This window comes from Lepidochelys kempii, chromosome 4, assembly GCF_965140265.1.
Source record: "Lepidochelys kempii isolate rLepKem1 chromosome 4, rLepKem1.hap2, whole genome shotgun sequence".
In the NCBI taxonomy this organism is placed as follows: domain Eukaryota; kingdom Metazoa; phylum Chordata; order Testudines; family Cheloniidae; genus Lepidochelys; species Lepidochelys kempii.
This window is the reverse complement of record NC_133259.1, coordinates 42,325,572-42,346,036: the sequence shown is the minus strand read 5'-3', so window position 1 is coordinate 42,346,036 and position 20,465 is coordinate 42,325,572.

Genomic DNA, 20,465 nt, shown 5'->3' with positions numbered 1-20,465 from the left:
TTTTGATTTTGTGATATACTGTTGTTTATTCAACCTGACCTTCTCCAGTAGCATTTCCAAAGACCCCTCATTGACTTCACAAACCCTGTGTGGTGCTTGATTGGCTGTCCCTCTGAAAAATGTGTTTTCCAGATCATTTCGAGAGTTGCTCAAATTCCCTCAAGAGTTCCATTCTCTGGCCCTCTGGTGATACAAATATCATTCTCTTTTAGCAGAAGGTAAAACATATCCAACTTCATGGAGTGCCTATACAGAGTGACAGTTTCTGTACACTGAACAGTTCTAGTTCTGGCCTGTGAAACATGCAGGTATATTTGGAGAAAATTTTTACATTTTAAATAAAGCATATATTGCATTGTCCATTTTATTTATATAGGATCATAAACTAATTATTCTAGTCATTATTAATACATCATGTAAACAAATAAACATACAAAGCCATGCTGGCCTTCACAGCTCTTCATAAAATGTGATTTAAATCATGCAATGGAAAATGTATTTACAGAACTACTCACATAATCCATCCAAGTGTCCAGTGTAGGTACACATAAAAATGAATCTCAGACTGAATTGTTTTCCCAGAGTAATTTCTTCTGCATAAAGCAACTCAGTCCAACACTTTGCAATACAGTGTGCTATATCATGTAAAATTAAACTGTTTCCCAAAATTGAAGGATAAGGAAAAACATGAATATATAAGCAAACCAATGGCCTGAAGGACACTATGAATCACCCAACTCAAATGTGAAGGCCTGCAAAAGACTAGACATGCAGGTCCCAAGACTGGGATAAAGTTTTCATGACTAAGTACATGTTTAATGGTGAAGGGATTTTCTTTGGCCTTAGGTGTCACCTGGAGACTACACCAGGTTTGTGGAGTGGGGATCATATACAAAATCCCAGTATTTACATCAGCCAGAAAGATCATTCAAAAACTGAAAATAGGAATTTTCCAGAATTCTTACAATTTGTCCCCAAAAGACAATGTTCATAATTAACATAATCCTGGTTTTTGGTGTGAGATTTAAATTTATGACCATAATACTAACTCTGTCAAACTAACATATGATGATCTATCTGTCTGCTGTAATCTATTTGAGAGCTCCCATCACCAGAGGATTCCTAGATAAATTGAATATGCATGGCAATGTTCCTGGTGGATTTTATGGAGTCTTTGCTGTCATCTTTCCTCTTTGGTAAGAAAGGGAAAGAGAGGAGAGAACGAGAGAAAGAAGAAGAGAAGGGGTAAGGTGTGGGGGGTGAGGAAACAAGAAAAGAAAAGAACTGATTTGGGTTCCATTCTTTTTAATCAGAAAATCAAAACATGTCATGGAAATCTGGGGGGAAGAGGGAGTTTTGAAATTTTCATTAAAAAAAATTATCATTTTTTGAGCATGAGTAACATTTTCAAAAGCTCCTAAGTGACTTAGGAGTTAAGACCCAGTTCAAAAAGAGACTTTGTTAGGATCCTGAGTCTGACTGAAATTTTTACTTCAAGTCTAAAAATGAGATGTACAGGTGAGAATGATGGACGGCTAAACCCTCACAACCAAAGCCCCTCCCCTCTAAGACCAACACTGGCACTGGGAAATAATCTCAGTATCAAGCAGGCCACACTTACACAGTCTAAACAAAAAGTTTAACGTGTTCCAAGATGCTGAGAACCTTAAGAGAACCTTAAATGGGTATACATGATACCCTCTGAGACTATGTCTACACTACGAAATTAGGTCGAATTTATAGAAGTTGGTTTTGTAGAAAGTGTTTTTATACAGTCATTTGTGTGTGTCCCCACACAAATGCTCTAAGTGCATTTAGTCGGCGGAGTGCATCCACAGTACCGAGGCAATCGTCAACTTCTGGAGCGTTTCACTCTGGGTAGCTATCCCACAGTTCCCGCAGTCTCCACCGTCCATTTGAATTCTGGGTAGAAATCCCAATGACTGATGGGGCAAAAACATTGTCGCGGGTGGTTCTGGGTACATATCATCAGGCCCCCCTTCCCTCCCTCCCTCCCTCTGTGAAAGCAACCTTTTTTCCTGGGTTACCTGTGTAGATGCCATACCATGGAAAGCATGGAGCCGCTCAGCTCACCGTCACTATAGGTCTCCTGGGTGCTGGAAGACGTAGTACTGCATTGCTACACAGCAACAGCTCATTGCCTTTTGGCAGCAGACAGTGCAGTATGACTGGTAGCCAGCGTTGCCATACTCCAGGGTATTCTTTTAGCTGACCTCGGTGAGGTCGGTTGGGGCACCTGGACAAACACGGGAGTAACTCAGTCAGGTCATTTCCCTTTTAAGTTTCGTCTCATGGTGATTCACTCCTGCCGGCAGTCCTACTGCACCATCTTCTAATGAGCATCCAGGAGATGATGATGGCCAGCAGTCATACTGCACCGTCTGCTGCCAGCAAGATGTATAAAGATAGATGAAGTGGATCAAAACAAGACATAGACCAGATTTGTTTTGTATTCATTTTCTCCTCCCTCTCTCTGTGAAATCAAAGGCCTGCTAAACCCAGGATTTTGAGTTCTATCCTTGAGGGGACCATTCTGTTTCTCCTTGATGCAAAGTCACCCCCTTTGTTGATTTTAATTCCCTGTAAGCCAGCCCTGTAAGCCATGTTGTCAGTCGCCCCTCCCTCCATCAGAGCAATGGCAGACAATCGTTTCGCACCTTTTTTCAGCACAGACACCATAGCACTGGGAACATGGGGCCTGCTCAGATCACCACAGCATTATGAGCACTATAAACAGTGTGTGCATTATCCAGCAGGATATGCAGAACCATAACCTGCAAGAAAAGCAAAACCAGGCGAGAAGGAGGCAACTGCAGCACGGTGCCGAGAGTGATGAGGACATGGACATAGACTTCTCACAAAATACTGGCCCCTGCAATGTGCACATCATGGTGTCAATTGGGCAGGTTCATGGTGTGGAACGCTGATTCTGGGCCTGGGAAACAAGCACAGAGTGGTGGGACTGCATAGTGTTGCAGGTCTGGGACAATTCCCAGTGGCTGCGAAAGTTTTTGCATGTGTAAGGGCACTTTCATGGAACTTTGTGACTTGTTTTCCCCTGCCCTGAAGCACAAGAATACCAAGATGAGAGCAGCCCTCACAGTTGAATGGCGTTAGCCCTGTGGAAGCTTGCAATGCCAGACAGCTACCGGTCAGTCAGGAATCAATTTGGAGTGGAAAAATCTATTGTGGGGGCTGCTGTGATGCAAGTAGCCAACGCAATCACTGAGCTGCTGCTATCAAGGGTAGTGACTCTGGGAAATGTGCAGTCATACTGGATGGCTTTGCTGCAATGGGATTCCCTAACTGTGGTGGGGCGATAGACAGAACCCATATCCCTATCTTGGCACCGGAGCACCAAGCCGCCGAGTACATAAACCACAAGGGGTACTTTTCAATGGTGCTGCAAGCACTGGTGGATCACAAGGGACGTTTCACCAACATCAACATGGGATGGCCGGGAAAGGTACATGACGCTCGCATCTTCAGGAATTCTGGTCTGTTTCAATAGCTGCAGCAAGAGACTTACTTTCCAGACCAGAAAATAACCGTTGGGGATGTTGAAATGCCTATATGTATCCTTGGGGACCCAGCCTACCCCTTAATGCCATGGCTCATGAAGCCGTACACAGGCAGCCTGGACAGTAGTCAGGAGCTGTTCAACTACAGGCTGAGCAAGTGCAGAATGGTGGTAGAATGTGCATTTGGGAGTTTAAAAGCACGCTGGCGCAGTTTACTGATTCAGTTAGACCGCAGCAAAACCAATATTCCCATTGTTATTACTGCTTGCTGTGCGCTTCACAACTTCTGTGAGAGTAAGGGGAAGACGTTTATAACGGGGTGAGAGGTTGAGGCAAATCGCCTGGCCACTGATTACGTGCAGCCAGACACCAGGGCGGTTAGAAGAGTACAGGAGGGTGCGGTGCACATCAGAGAAGCTTTGAAAACCAGTTTCAGGAATGGCCAGGCTACGGTGTGAAAGTTCTGTTTCTTTCTCTTTGATGGAAACCCCCTGGATTCACTCTACTTTCCTGTAAGCTAACCACCCTCCCCTCCCCCCTTCGATCACCGCTTGCAGAGGCAATAAAGTCATTGTTGCTTCACATTCATGCATTCTTTATTTATTCATCACACAAATAGGGGGATAACTGTCAAGGTAGCCTGGGAGGGGTGGTGGAGGAGGGAAGGACAAGGCCACACAGCACTTTAAAACTTTCAAACTTATTGAATGCCAGCTTTCTGTTGCTTGGGCAATCTTCTGGGGTGAAGTGGTTGGGTGGCCAGAGGCCCCCGCACCGCGTTGTTGGGCATCTGGGTGAGGAGGCTATGGAACTTGGGGAGGAGGGTGGTTGGTTACCCAGGGGCTGTAGCGGCGGTCTGTTCTCCTGCTGCCTTTCCTGCAGCTCAACCATACGCTGGAGCATATGAGTTTTATCCTCCAGCAGCCTTAGCATTGACTCCTGCATTCTTTCAGCAAGCTGACGCCACCTACCATCTTCAGCCCACTACCTCACCTTGCGGTCATATTGTGTTTTCCTGCACTATGAGATTGTCTGCCTCCAGGTATTTTGCTGTGCTCTGTCAGTGTGAGAGGACAGCATGAGGTCAGAGAACATTTCATCACGAGTGCATTTTTTTTGCCTTCTAATCTTCGCTAGCCTGTGGGAAGGAGAAACACATGCAGCTGGTGGAGGGGGGAAAAAAGGGAGAGTCGTAGTTAAAGACACATTTTATAGAACAATGGGTACACTCTTTCATGGTAGGTTTCAGAGGAACCTTGCTGTTAACCTTGCTGTTAATGTAAACCTTGCTGTTAACATTACATAGCACATGTGCTTTCATTACAAGGTCACATTTTGCCTCTTAATGAGGATATGCCGGTTTGGTGTGAGAGATCACTCACGCAAGGCCAGGCAACAGAATTCGGCTTGCAGGCAGCCATGGTAAGCCACAGTCTTTTGGCTTCTTTAACCTTCATAACATGTGGGAATGGTTTCAAAGAGCAGCGGCCTTATTTCCCATACAAAGTAGCAGTTGGGTTGGCCATTAAAAATGGGTTGGCAATTTAAAAGGAGAGGCTGTGGTTTCCGGGTTCATGTGCAGCAGAAACCCAACTAACCCCCCTCACACACACACCGAATTCTCTGGGATGATGGCTTCACCCTTCCCCCCACCACATGGCTAACAGCGGGGAAGATTTCTGTTCAGCCACAGGCAAACAGCCCAGCAGGAACCCGCACCTCTGAATGTCTGCTTACTAAAACCACCCTATTTCAACCAGGAGACCATGAATGATATCGCTTTCCTGAGGGTAACACAGAGATAAAGAACAGATGTTGTTTGAATGCCAGCAAACACCGGGACCATACGCTGCAATGCTTTGTTCTGCAATGATTTCCGACTACGTGCTACTGGCCTGGCGTGGTAAAGTGTCCTACCATGGAGGACAGAATAAGGCTGCCCTCCCCAGAAACCTTTTGCAAAGGCTTTGGGAGTACATCCAGGAGAGATTTATGGAGATCTCCCTGGAGGATTTTTGGAGATGTCCCCTCCATCCCCAGACAGGTTTACAGATTTTTCCAGTAGCTGTACTGGCCGCAAATGCCAGGGCAAATTAATCACGCTTGCTTTGAAACCATGTATAATATTTACAAAGGTACACTCACCAGAGGTCCCTTCTCCGCCTTCAGGGTCCGGGAGCCCTGGGTGGATGGGTTCGGGGGGTACTGGGTCTGGGTCCAGGTTGATAAACAGATCCTGGCTGTTGGGGAAACCGGTTTCTCCGCTTCCTTGCTGTGAGCTATCTATAACCTCCTCCTCATCATCTTCCTCGCCCACTTCCTCGCCCCAAAACCCACTTCTGTGTTGCCTCCCACTCCTTGGACTGAGTCAAACCGCAGGGTTGGGTAGTGGTGGCTGCACCCCCTAGAATGGCATGCAGCTCATCATAGAAGCGGCATGTCTGGGGCTCTGAACTGGAGCGGCTGTTTGCCTCTCTGTTTTTTTGGTAGGCTTGCCTGAGCTCCTTAATTTTCACTTGCCAATGCTGCGGGTCCCTGTTATAGCCTCTGTCCTTCATGACATTGGAGATTTTTTCAAATATTTTGAATGAAGTTCTGCCAGCACGGATTTGTCTCCCCATACAGCGATCAGATCCCGTACCTTCCATTCAGTCCATGCTGGAGCTCTTTGGCGATTCTGGGACTGCATGGTTTCCTGTGATGATGAGCTCTGCATGGGTGACCTGTGCAGGTGAGCTTGCCACATTGGCCAACAGGAAATGAGATTCAAAAGTTCGCAGGCCTTTTCCTGTCTACCTGGCCAGTGCATCTGAGTTGAGAGTGCTGTCCAGAGCGATCACAACAGAGCACTCTGGGAAAGCTCCCAGAAGCCAAGACCGTCTAAGTGCTTCCACAGTACCCCAAATTCAACCTGGCAAGGCTGATTTCAGCACTAATCCCCTCGTTGGGGGTGGAGTAAAGAAATCGATTTTAAGAGCCTTTAAGTAAAAAAAAAGGGCTTTGTCGTGTGGACGGATGCAAGGTTAAATCGAGATAAGACTGCTAAATTCAACCTAAACTCGTAGTGTAGACCAGGCCTAAGTAATGAAGAGCAAGGATGCATTATAGCCAAAACCACAGAACCCTCTTATCCCCAGGTCAAGCAGAAATTCTGACAAGATTTATCATTTTTTCATGTTGATCTAGCCATGAACGCATTTCATTTTAATATAAAGTAAGCTCTTGAGAAGATTGAGATTTGGATTACTTTGTTGTTCAGTGGCCAGTCAGAACATCAAATCTGCTAGTTAAGGCAAAACTATACTGTTTCAGAATATGTGTGGTTACTGCGTGCTCTGAAATTTAGATTGATAAAGTAAGATCTCTGACATGACCCTTCAGTGTTATTTAATGCCTTTGTTAATTCTTCCATCAACTACACTCATACTACCATAATTATCATGATCTTTTACTGTAATATGTTTCTCTATATGGGAGGTCACTGATGTTTATTTACTTAAGGAAAACACAGAGTATAGCAATAAGCTTCATATGATTTTCCATTGTTTGGTCACTATAATGCCCTCCATAGGTCAAAATTAAAGATGTGGAGATACTGAAATATCTGGGAATGAAAATACTTTTTTACCATTCTTGGTCTACTCCTTTGAAAAAAATTGTATTTACTAGGGCTGTCAATTAATCGCAGTTAACTCACGCAATTAATATTTTTGGATGTTTTTCTACATTTTAAAATATATTGATTTCTATTACAATGCAGAATGCAAAGTGTACAGCGCTCACTTTGTATTATTTTTATTACAAATATTTGCACTTTAAAAATGATAAACAAAAGAAATAGTATTTTTCAATTCCCCTTATACAAGTACTCTTTATCATGAATGTGTAACTTAAAAATGTAGATTTTTTTTGTTGCATAACTGCACACACAAACAAAACAATGTAAAGCTTTAGAGCCTACAAGTCCGCTCAATCCTACTTCAGCCAATCGCTCAGACAAACAAGTTTGTTTACATTTACGGGAGCTACTGCTGCCTGCTTCTTATTTGCAATGTCACCTGAAAGTGAAAACAGGCATTCACGTGGCACCTTTGTAGCCAGGATTGCAAAGTATTTATATGCCACATATGCTAAACATCTATATGTCCTTCATGCTTCGGCCACCATTCCAGAGGACATGCTTCCATGCTGATGATGCTATTTAAAAAATAATGTGTTAATTAAATTTGTGACTGAACTCCTTGTGGGAGAATTGTTCTGTTTTACCTGCATTCTGCCATATATTTCATGTTATAGCAGTCTCAGATGATGACCCAGCACATGTTCGTTTCAAGAATACTTTCACAGCAGATTTGACAAAATGCAAAGAAGGTACCAATGTGAGATTTCTAAAGATAGCTACAGCACTCAACCCAAGGTTTAAGAATCTGAAGTGCCGTCCAAAATCTGAGAGGGATGAGGTGTGGAGCATGCTTTCAGAAGTCTTAAAAGAGCAACATTCCGATGCGGAAACTGCAGAACCCGAACCACCAAAAAAGAAAATCAACCTTCTGCTGGTGGCATCTGACTCAGATGATGAAAATGAACATTCTTTGGATTGTTATTGAGCAGAGCCCATCATCAGTTTGTCCTCTGGAATGGTGGTTGAAGCATGAAGGGACTTATGAATCTTTAGTGCATCTAGCACGTAAATATCTTGCGATGCTAGCTACAACAGTGCCATGCAAACACCTGTTTCCACTTTCAGGTGACATTGTAAACAAGAAGCGGGCAGAATTATCTCTGGCAAATTGTAACCAAACTTGTTCGTCTGAGCGATTGGCTGAAGTAGGACTGCGTGGACTGGTAGGTTTGACATTGTTTTATTTTTGAATGCAGTTATTTTTTGTACTTAATTCTACATTTGAAAGTTCAACTTTCATGATAAAGTGATTGCACTACAGTACTTGTATTAGGTGAATTGAAAAATACTATTTCTTTTGTTTTTTACAGTGCAAATATTTGTAATAAAAAATAAATATAAAGTGACCACTATACACTTTGTATTCTGTGTTGTAATTGAAATCAATACATTTGAAAATGTAGAAAACATCCATAAATATTTAAATAAATGGTATTCTATTATTAACAGCATGATTAATCACAATTATTTTTTTTCATTGTGTGATTAATCATGATTAATTTTTTTAATCACTTGACAGCCCTAGTTATTTACTGCTTCTGAATTGTAAGCTACTAATGACAGTTTGAATTTTTTTTACTGTGAATCAACCTACTGAAATACATACAAGTATCTCAATAAAATAGCCAATAAATGATGATGGAATAAAAACAAGTATAACTGTGATAAATATGAAGCTCCAATTCTAAGATTCTCTAGACATTTTTACAAAACAATGTGTTCTATAAACATGTATCCCATGAGGTGAAGTGATTCTCCAGTTATTCAGTATGATTAATATGTAGCTTATTAATGGTGTAATTCTACTCTGAAAAGTGACACAGGAAAAATAGCAATGTGGGATTCCATGGTTGTCCTCAACAACTGTCAGATCAAATATTAGTAAAATATATTTTTCTAATGTACAGTCCTGCAAACTTAGCCTGGATTCTGAAAATGAAGCTGGGTTCTTTCTAGATGGCTGATTTCCCCAAATAAAGATTTAGCAACTGGAATTTAGTTAACAATTCTGATGATGATGCCTGAACCAGAACAAAATCCATATCACATGCTATGTAGTATGGAGATACCATGGTAATGGCCACAATATAAAACTCTAAATAAAATAAAACAGTTCCCTTTCCCAAAGCTCTCAATTGCTAACTGGAGTCAAAAGTAATCAATAGTTATTTTGGTCAGTAATATCTGAAAATATTGTTGACCTATTTGTTTAAATTTCTAACAAAATATACATAAAAATCTATGACTAAAGATGCTTGTTACAAAAATGTAAAAAAAAAAAAAATCCAAGTGTAAGCACCAGCAACCACCAATGAAACTTAGTGCCAGCAGAAACATCCCAGCCACCGTTCACTCCCACATTTACCCATCGTCATAATATCCTAGTGCATCCGACTCCTCCCCTGTGCATAGAGTCTTTCTAAACCCCAGGCTTCCAGAAACACGCACACATCTGGGCTTCCTTCAGTGGATCCTGCATCCCAATCCATTGACCCAGCCATCTCCAGCTCCCTCCCTGAACCCTTTTCTTGGATTTTTGTTGTTGTTGTTATTGTTATAGAACTCAACCGCTGGCCCTATGGTCTAGGGGTCTGATTTAGAAAAGTGTGCAAAAGTATGTGCTGCCTGGAGATCAGACTGAAAATCTGACAAAAACAGGCCCTTGGGTAAAAGATTTCCAGTGTGTCCTCATTTCAGCTTGTGGAATTTCAGCTTGCTGACCTTGCCAAAATGAAGCAATACAGAGACACAACAATTATTATTTATATAATATTCTTAACCTCAAACAGATTTTGGCTCAGTTTGGAGCAAAATGCCAAAAATTACTTGTTCCTCTCTAGTAGGGACTATTAACATTATACAATGAAGTATGATTGTAAGATGTCCAAAAAGAAAAGGAGTACTTGTGGCACCTTAGAGACTAACCAATTTATTTGAGCATGAGCTTTCGTGAGCTACAGCTCACTTCATCGGATGCATACCGTGGAAACTGCAGAAGACATTATATACACACAGAGACCATGAAACAATACCTCCTCCCACCCCACTGTCCTGCTGGTAATAGCTTATCTAAAGTGATCATCAAGTTGGGCCATTTCCAGCACAAATCCAGGTTTTCTCACCCTCCCCCCTCCCGCCCCCCAAACTCACTCTCCTGCTGGTAATAGCCCATCCAAAGTGACCACTCTCTTCACAATGTGTATGATAATCAAGGTGGGCCATTTCCTGCACAAATCCAGGTTCTCTCACTCCCTCACCCCCCTCCAAAAACCACACACACAAACTCACTCTCCTGCTGGTAATAGCTTATCCAAAGTGACCACTCTCCCTACAATGTGCATGATAATCAAGGTGGGCCATTTCCAGCACAAATCCTGGCTTTCTCACACCCCACCCCACCCTGGAAACACACAAACACACACAAACTCACTCTCCTGCTGGCAATAGCTCATCCAAACTGACCACTCTCCAAGTTTAAATCCAAGTTTAACCAGAATGTCTGGGGGGGAGAGGGGGTAGGAAAAAAACAAGGGGAAATAGGCTACCTTGCATAATGACTTAGCCACTCCCAGTCTCTATTTAAGCCTAAATTAATAGTATCCAATTTGCAAATGAATTCCAATTCAGCAGTTTCTCGCTGGAGTCTGGATTTGAAGGTTTTTTGTTGTAAGATAGCGACCTTCATGTCTGTGATTGCCTGACCAGAGAGATTGAAGTGTTCTCCGACTGGTTTATGAATGTTATAATTCTTGACATCTGATTTGTTCATTTATTGTTTTACGTAGAGACTGTCCAGTTTGACCAATGTAAATGGCAGAGGGGCATTGCTGGCACATGATGACATATATCACATTGGTAGATGTGCAGGTGAACGAGCCTCTGATAGTGTGGCTGATGTTATTAGGCCCTGTGATGGTGTCCCCTGAATAGATATGTGGGCACAGTTGGTAATGGGCTGTGTTGCAAGGATAAGTTCCTGGGTTAGTGGTTCTGTTGTGTGGTATGTGGTTGTTGGTGAGTATTTGCTTCAGGTTGTGGGGCTGTCTGTAGGCAAGGACTGGCCTGTCTCCCAAGATTTGTGAGAGTGTTGGGTCATCCATCAGGATAGGTTGTAGATCCTTAATAATGCGTTGGAGGGGTTTTAGTTGGGGGCTGAAGGTGACGGCTAGTGGCGTTCTGTTATTTTCTTTGTTAGGCCTGATGATCACTTTAGATAAGCTATTACCCCCCCACCCCTATACACACACAAACTCACTCTCCTGCTGGTGAGAAAACCTGGATTTGTGCAGGAAATGGCCCACCTTGATTATCATACACATTGTGAAGAGAGTGGTCACTTTGGATGGGCTATTACCAGCAGGAGAGTGAGTTTGGGGGGCGGGAGGGGGGAGGGTGAGAAAACCTGGATTTGTGCTGGAAATGGCCCAACTTGATGATCACTTTTGATAAGCTATTACCAGCAGGACAGTGGGGTGGGAGGAGGTATTGTTTCATGGTCTCTGTGTGTATATAATGTCTTCTGCAGTTTCCACGGTATGCATCCGATGAAGTGAGCTGTAGCTCACGAAAGCTCATGCTCAAATAAATTGGTTAGTCTCTAAGGTGCCACAAGTACTCCTTTTCTTTTTGCGAATACAGACTAACACGGCTGTTACTCTGAAACCTGTAAGATGTCCAGACGCTAAACAGCCTGGCAGACTTATTTGTTTACCCAACAGTGGCAGTAATGGTTCCTCTATTTGCCACCCAGTCAGTGACAGCAGTATGCACAGCCCTTACAGTGAGAAAAAGATGATGAAAGGAAACATTCATAGTGTGACGGATCTACTAAGTGGAGGACTACAAATTCCATCAGCCCTTTCCTCAGTGCACATCCCTCTTTCTCCTCAACAGGCAAGGGGGAAAGTCCTGAACCAGGAAGTGGCCAAGCTGTGCTGAGCGGCAGCAGCCACATGGCCAGCCAGAAGCTGCAGAGAAGCCAGATGCGGGATGGAACCCTGAAGACCTGTATGCAGAGCCACCTGTGGAACAGGCTGAGACTGCTAGACATTACAGCTGGGTGCAGGTCTGTGGGACCTATGGGGGAGCAGCTGCTGCAAACTCACAAGCTCCTATTTACTTGAATAGAGACTAGATTGGACAGGGCATTCCAGGCACTAGACATGAAGAGCCCTGACTCTTGACTGGACTGCCTTAGGGACCCAAACATTTACCGCTATTGTAACTGTTTACGCCTCTGTACCTAGGGTATTTGCAAACTTTCCCTTTCGTATCAGCCCTTTTAAAGTACCCTTTTACTTACATGTCTGAGTGGTTATTGGGACCTACCAGGGATGGCACCAATAAGGCCCATCTGCTGAAGAACCTTCAGTGCTTCGGTCTGAGTCGCATTACACTTGGCAAGCTACTGTCATCCGAAGGGTTTGGTGTACTAAAGCACTGAAAAACACCCATAATGACAACAGTTAGCAATGTAATTAACTCTGAATGATGCTCATTTTTATCAATAGCTTTTATTTATATCAGCTGATAAGTCCTCTGCCTTCTCTGTTAACACAAAGGCCATGTCTACACTACCCGCCGGATCAGTGGGTAGTGATCAATCTACTGGGGATCGATTTATCGTGTCTAGTATAGACACGATAAATCGATCCCCAATCATTCTGCCGTCGACTCTGGAACTCCACCATGGCGAGAGACGGAAGCAGAGTCGACAGGGGAGCTGCGGCTGTTGATCCCGTGCCACGAGGACGCGAAGTAAGTGATTCTAAGTCGGCCTAAGATATGTCGACTTCAGCTACGCTATTCTCGTAGCTGAAGTTGCATATCTTAGATCGATCCCCCCTAGTGTAAACCAGACCAAAGATGACATAGTGAGGAGCGGAACTAGCTGAATGTTAGGACTCACAAATACAAGACATGTGAGAGTGGGCAGGAGGGGAAAAACAGATGGGTTTTGTAAGCATTTTAATGCAAAAAAGAAATGTGAACTGTTGTGGAAATTCCAGTTGAAAATTGCAATTAGTTCCTCTGGGTCGAAACTGGTAAACAGGATTTGGAACAGAATGATGAGTCTAATTGGTTGCTCAATCCTCTTGGGGTCTCCAGCAGAAACCAGCCAAGAGCAGTTGAAGAATTACAGATTTCACTACAACAGTGGCTTTCAATCTGTGGTCCACAAACCCCTGGGGGTATGCAGTCTATCTCTAAGGGATCCACAAAAGATGACTAGGAAAATAAAGTCTCAGGTCCCAGAGAAAGCATTCCATTTTTCTGATCAATCAAAAGTATGTGAATAACCCCATCTACAGATCAAAACCTGGAATTGTTGTCATTACCCTAGGAGCCCACAGTTTAGCTTCCTTTCTCACGCTGCGTCAAATGCCAGGCCAAGCAGGAGCAACATTTATAGTTTAATTCTGTTCAGTCAGTTTTCTGTCTAAGACTTCCATGGTAGTGGTCCACAGACCACATGTTGAATTTCCAAAGGGGTCTACACCCTCCATTCAAAATATTTTAGGGGTCCACAAATGAAAAAAAAGGTTGAAACCCACTGCACTACAATAACCCCGATCATTTCATTCTCCTTTTTACTTTGTCCATCTTAACTTCATTTGTATCTTGTTCTGTCACGCTCCTGTTACCTCTCTATAGGAGATTCTTTTCATACAAGGAAAACAGAGTCTTTCTCTGTCCACATTTTAAAAGTGTTATTGGAAGAACCAGGATAAGATTCCCTGACATGCAGACACCCTGTATCACCTTATGATTAATTAATTCCCAGAAATCTTGTAATGTTATCTCACATGACAAATATGCCCCAACCTCTATTATTAGGCCTTGGTATATGCTTGATATATATTACAATAGGGCAATATAACTTGTTGAATAAAGACAGGTTTCAGAGGAACAGCCGTGTTAGTCTGTATTCGCAAAAAGAAAAGGAGTACTTGTGGCACCTTAGAGACTAACCAATTTATTTGAGCATGAGCTTTCGTGAGCTACAGCTCACTTCATCAGATGTTTACCGTGGAAACTGCAGCAGACTTTATATACACACAGAAATCATGAAACAATACCTCCTCCCACCCCACTGTCCTGCTGGTAATAGCTTATATAAAGTGATCAACAGGTGGGCCATTTCCAGCACAAATCCAGGTTTTCTCACCCTCCACCCCCCCACACAAATTTACTCTCCTGTTGGTGCTAGCCCATCCAAAGTGACAACTCTTTACATAATCAAGTCGGGCTATTTCCTGCATAGATCAAGGTTTTCTCACATCCCCCCCACCCCCATACACACACAAACTCACTCTCCTGCTGGTAATAGCTCATCTAAACTGACCATTCTCCAGGTTTAAATCCAAGTTAAACCAGAACATCTGGGGGGGGGGGGGGTAGGAAAAAACAAGAGGAAACAGGCTACCTTGCATAATGACTTAGCCACTCCCAGTCTCTATTTAAGCCTAAATTAATAGTATCCAATTTGCAAATGAATTCCAATTCAGCAGTTTCTCGCTGGAGTCTGGATTTGAAGTTTTTTTGTTTTAAGATAGCGACCTTCATGTCTGTGATTGCGTGACCAGAGAGATTGAAGTGTTCTCCGACTGGTTTATGAATGTTATAATTCTTGACATCTGATTTGTGTCCATTTATTCTTTTACGTAGAGACTGTCCAGTTTGACCAATGTACATGGCAGAGGGGCATTGCTGGCACATGATGGCATATATCACATTGGTGGATGTGCAGGTGAACGAGCCTCTGATAGTGTGGCTGATGTTATTAGGCCCTGTGATGGTGTCCCCTGAATAGATATGTGGGCACAATTGGCAACGGGCTTTGTTGCAAGGATAAGTTCCTGGGTTAGTGGTTCTGTTGTGTGGTATGTGGTTGTTGGTGAGTATTTGCTTCAGGTTGCGGGGCTGTCTGTAGGCAAGGACTGGCCTGTCTCCCAAGACTTGTGAGAGTGTTGGGTCATCCTTTAGGATAGGTTGTAGATCCTTAATAATGCGTTGGAGGGGTTTTAGTTGGGGGCTGAAGGTGACGGCTAGTGGCGTTCTGTTATTTTCTTTGTTAGGCCTGTCCTGTAGTAGGTAATGCCTCCAGCTTTCACCCTGACCACACCACACGATCCATCGTCTACAGCCAAGCTCTGCGATACAACCGCATTTGCTCCAACCCCTCAGACAGAGAGAAACACCTACAAGATCTCTGTCAAGCTTTCTTACAACTACAATACCCACCTGCAGAAGTAAAGAAACAGATTGATAGAGCCAGAAGAGTTCCCAGAAGTTACCTACTACAGGACAGGCCTAACAAAGAAAATAACAGAACGCCACTAGCCGTCACCTTCAGCCCCCAACTAAAACCCCTCCAACGCATTATTAAGGATCTACAACCTATCCTAAAGGATGACCCAACACTCTCACAAGTCTTGGGAGACAGGCCAGTCCTTGCCTACAGACAGCCCCGCAACCTGAAGCAAATACTCACCAACAACCACATACCACACAACAGAACCACTAACCCAGGAACTTATCCTTGCAACAAAGCCCGTTGCCAATTGTGCCCACATATCTATTCAGGGGACACCATCACAGGGCCTAATAACATCAGCCACACTATCAGAGGCTCGTTCACCTGCACATCCACCAATGTGATATATGCCATCATGTGCCAGCAATGCCCCTCTGCCATGTACATTGGTCAAACTGGACAGTCTCTACGTAAAAGAATAAATGGACACAAATCAGATGTCAAGAATTATAACATTCATAAACCAGTCGGAGAACACTTCAATCTCTCTGGTCACGCAATCACAGACATGAAGGTCGCTATCTTAAAACAAAAAAACTTCAAATCCAGACTCCAGCGAGAAACTGCTGAATTGGAATTCATTTGCAAATTGGATACTATTAATTTAGGCTTAAATAGAGACTGGGAGTGGCTAAGTCATTATGCAAGGTAGCCTGTTTCCTCTTGTTTTTTCCTACCCCCCCCCCCCCAGATGTTCTGGTTTAACTTGGATTTAAACCTGGAGAATGGTCAGTTTAGATGAGCTATTACCAGCAGGAGAGTGAGTTTGTGTGTGTATGGGGGTGGGGGGGATGTGAGAAAACCTTGATCTATGCAGGAAATAGCCCGACTTGATTATGTAAAGAGTTGTCACTTTGGATGGGCTAGCACCAACAGGAGAGTAAATTTGTGTGGGGGGGTGGAGGGTGAGAAAACCTGGATTTGTGCTGGAAATGGCCCACCTGTTGATCACTTTAGATAAGCTATTACCAGCAGGACAGTGGGGTGGGAGGAGGTATTGTTTCATGATTTCTGTGTGTATATAAAGTCTGCTGCAGTTTCCACGGTAAACATCTGATGAAGTGAGCTGTAGCTCACGAAAGCTCATGCTCAAATAAATTGGTTAGTCTCTAAGGTGCCACAAGTACTCCTTTTCTTTTTGCGAATACAGACTAACACGGCTGTTCCTCTGAAACCTGTCATTATGCAAGGCACTGCATTTAGCCGTATGGAGTGGAAATCTATCAACTGCATGAAGAAACTTGTACAGATACAGACAGACATCATCTTCCTTTCCAAATGCAAACAGATGGACATCGTACCAAAAGGACTGAAGGTCAAAAATCCATTACAATCTACATACCACACAGACTATGCTGACAGCTTGTGCCTCACGCTCTCAAAGAAACTGCGGAATCACCTGATCAAGATCCTCTACAGCAAACAGGGAAAGATTAAGAATGAGCTCTCAAAAATGGATACTCTCATAAAGAACCAACCTTCCACACAAACTTCCTCGTGGCTGGATTTTACTAAAACTAGACAAGCCATTTACAACGCACACTTTGCTTCTCTACAAAAGAAAAAAGACACTAAACTTTCTAAACTACTACATGCTACAAGGGGCCACAGCAATGGTTCCCTCACCCCACCTAGCAATATTGTTAACCTATCCAACTATACTCTCAGCCCAGCAGAAGCAGCTGTTCTATCTCGGGGCCTCTCCTTCTGCCCCTCCACCCCCACGAACATGATACAGTTCTGTGGTGACCTAGAATCCTATTTTCGACGTCTCCGTCTCAAGGAATATTTCCAAAATACCTCTGAACAACATACTAATCCACAGAGGTCTCCCTGCCAACACTACAGAAAGAGGGATTCTAGATGGACTCCTCCTGAAGGTCGAAACAGCAGACTGGACTTCTACATAGAGTGCTTCCGCCGACGTGCACGGGCTGAAATTGTGGAAAAGCAGCATCACTTGCCCCATAACCTCAGCCATGCGGAACGCAATGCCATCCACAGCCTCAGAAACAACTCTGACATCATAATCAAAAAGGCTGACAAAGGAGGTGCTGTTGTCATCATGAATAGGTCGGAATATGAACAAGAGGCTGCTCGGCAGCTCTCCAACACGAGTTTCTACAAGCCATTACCCTATGATCCCACTGAGAGTTACCAAAAGCAACTACAGCATTTGCTCAAGAAACTTCCTGAAAAAGCACAAGATCAAATCCGCACAGACACACCCCTGGAACCCCGACCTGGGATATTCTATCTACTACCCAAGATCCATAAACCTGGAAATCCTGGGCGCCCCATCATCTCAGGCATTGGCACCCTGACAGCAGGATTGTCTGGCTATGTAGACTCCCTCCTCAGGCCCTACGCTACCAGCACTCCCAGCTACCTTCGAGACACCACTGACTTCCTGAGGAAACTTCAATCCATCGGTGATCTTCCTGATAACACCATCCTGGCTACTATGGATGTAGAAGCCCTCTACACCAACATTCCACACAAAGATGGACTACAAGCCGTCAAGAACACTATCCCCGATAATGTCACGGCTAACCTGGTGGCTGAACTTTGTGACTTTGTCCTTACCCATAACTATTTCACATTTGGGGACAATGTATACCTTCAGATCAGCGGCACTGCTATGGGTACCCGCATGGCCCCACAGTATGCCAACATTTTTATGGCTGATTTAGAACAACGCTTCCTCAGCTCTCGTCCCCTAAAGCCCCTACTCTACTTGCGCTATATTGATGACATCTTCATCATCTGGACCCATGGAAAAGAAGCCCTTGAGGAATTCCACCATGATTTCAACAATTTCCATCCCACCACCAACCTCAGCCTGGTCCAGTCCACACAAGAGATCCACTTCCTGGACACTACAGTGCTAATAAACAATGGCCACATAAACACCACCCTATACCGTAAACCTACTGACCGCTATTCCTACCTGCATGCCTCCAGCTTTCACCCTGACCACACCACACGATCCATCGTCTACAGCCAAGCTCTGCGATACAACCGCATTTGCTCCAACCCCTCAGACAGAGACAAACACCTACAAGATCTCTGTCAAGCTTTCTTACAACTACAATACCCACCTGCAGAAGTAAAGAAACAGATTGATAGAGCCAGAAGAGTTCCCAGAAGTTACCTACTACAGGACAGGCCTAACAAAGAAAATAACAGAACGCCACTAGCCGTCACCTTCAGCCCCCAACTAAAACCCCTCCAACGCATTATTAAGGATCTACAACCTATCCTAAAGGATGACCCAACACTCTCACAAGTCTTGGGAGACAGGCCAGTCCTTGCCTACAGACAGCCCCGCAACCTGAAGCAAATACTCACCAACAACCACATACCACACAACAGAACCACTAACCCAGGAACTTATCCTTGCAACAAAGCCCGTTGCCAATTGTGCCCACATATCTATTCAGGGGACACCATCACAGGGCCTAATAACATCAGCCACACTATCAGAGGCTCGTTCACCTGCACATCCACCAATGTGATATATGCCATCATGTGCCAGCAATGCCCCTCTGCCATGTACATTGGTCAAACTGGACAGTCTCTACGTAAAAGAATAAATGGACACAAATCAGATGTCAAGAATTATAACATTCATAAACCAGTCGGAGAACACTTCAATCTCTCTGGTCACGCAATCACAGACATGAAGGTCGCTATCTTAAAACAAAAAAACTTCAAATCCAGACTCCAGCGAGAAACTGCTGAATTGGAATTCATTTGCAAATTGGATACTATTAATTTAGGCTTAAATAGAGACTGGGAGTGGCTAAGTCATTATGCAAGGTAGCCTGTTTCCTCTTGTTTTTTCCTACCCCCCCCCCCAGATGTTCTGGTTTAACTTGGATTTAAACCTGGAGAATGGTCAGTTTAGATGAGCTATTACCAGCAGGAGAGTGAGTTTGTGTGTGTATGGGGGTGGGGGGGATGTGAGAAAACCTTGATCTATGCAGGAAATAGCCCGACTTGATTATGTAAAGAGTTGTCACTTTGGATGGGCTAGCACCAACAGGAGAGTAAATTTGTGTGGGGGGGTGGAGGGTGAGAAAACCTGGATTTGTGCTGGAAATGGCCCACCTGTTGATCACTTTAGATAAGCTATTACCAGCAGGACAGTGGGGTGGGAGGAGGTATTGTTTCATGATTTCTGTGTGTATATAAAGTCTGCTGCAGTTTCCACGGTAAACATCTGATGAAGTGAGCTGTAGCTCACGAAAGCTCATGCTCAAATAAATTGGTTAGTCTCTAAGGTGCCACAAGTACTCCTTTTCTTTTTGTTGAATAAAGAAATTAATTTATGCATAGGGTTTCTTGGTAGCAATACAGGTGGGGAAGGTGTCATATTTAACCAATACCTTATATAATTGGATTGAGAAATATAATTTGGACAAACTGTACATACACTTATTTATTCCCCCTCTTACTAGCCACTGAAGTGACTGAAGTGATTGTAAAAAGAAAAGGAGGACTTGTGGCACCTTAGAGACTAACACATTTATTTGAGCATAAGCTTTTGTGAGCTACAGCTCACTTCATCGGATGCATACCGTGGAAAATACAGTGGGGAGAAGATAAATTGCAGCCGTGAAGGCGTCTTACAATCTCCCCACTGTATTTTCCACAGTATGCATCCGATGAAGTGAGCTGTAGCTCACGAAAGCTTATGCTCAAATAAATGTGTTAGTCTCTAAGGTGCCACAAGTACTCCTGTTCTTTTTGTGAATACAGACTAACACGGCTGCTACTCTGAAATCTGAAGTGATTGTGTATCATTGTAGCACTTTTATCTCTATGGTAGCATGAACTAGTAGGTAGAGCTTGTCAAAAGTGGGAACGTTTTTTCATAAAAAATGTATCCTCTTTTTTCTTAATCAAAATTTTTAATTTC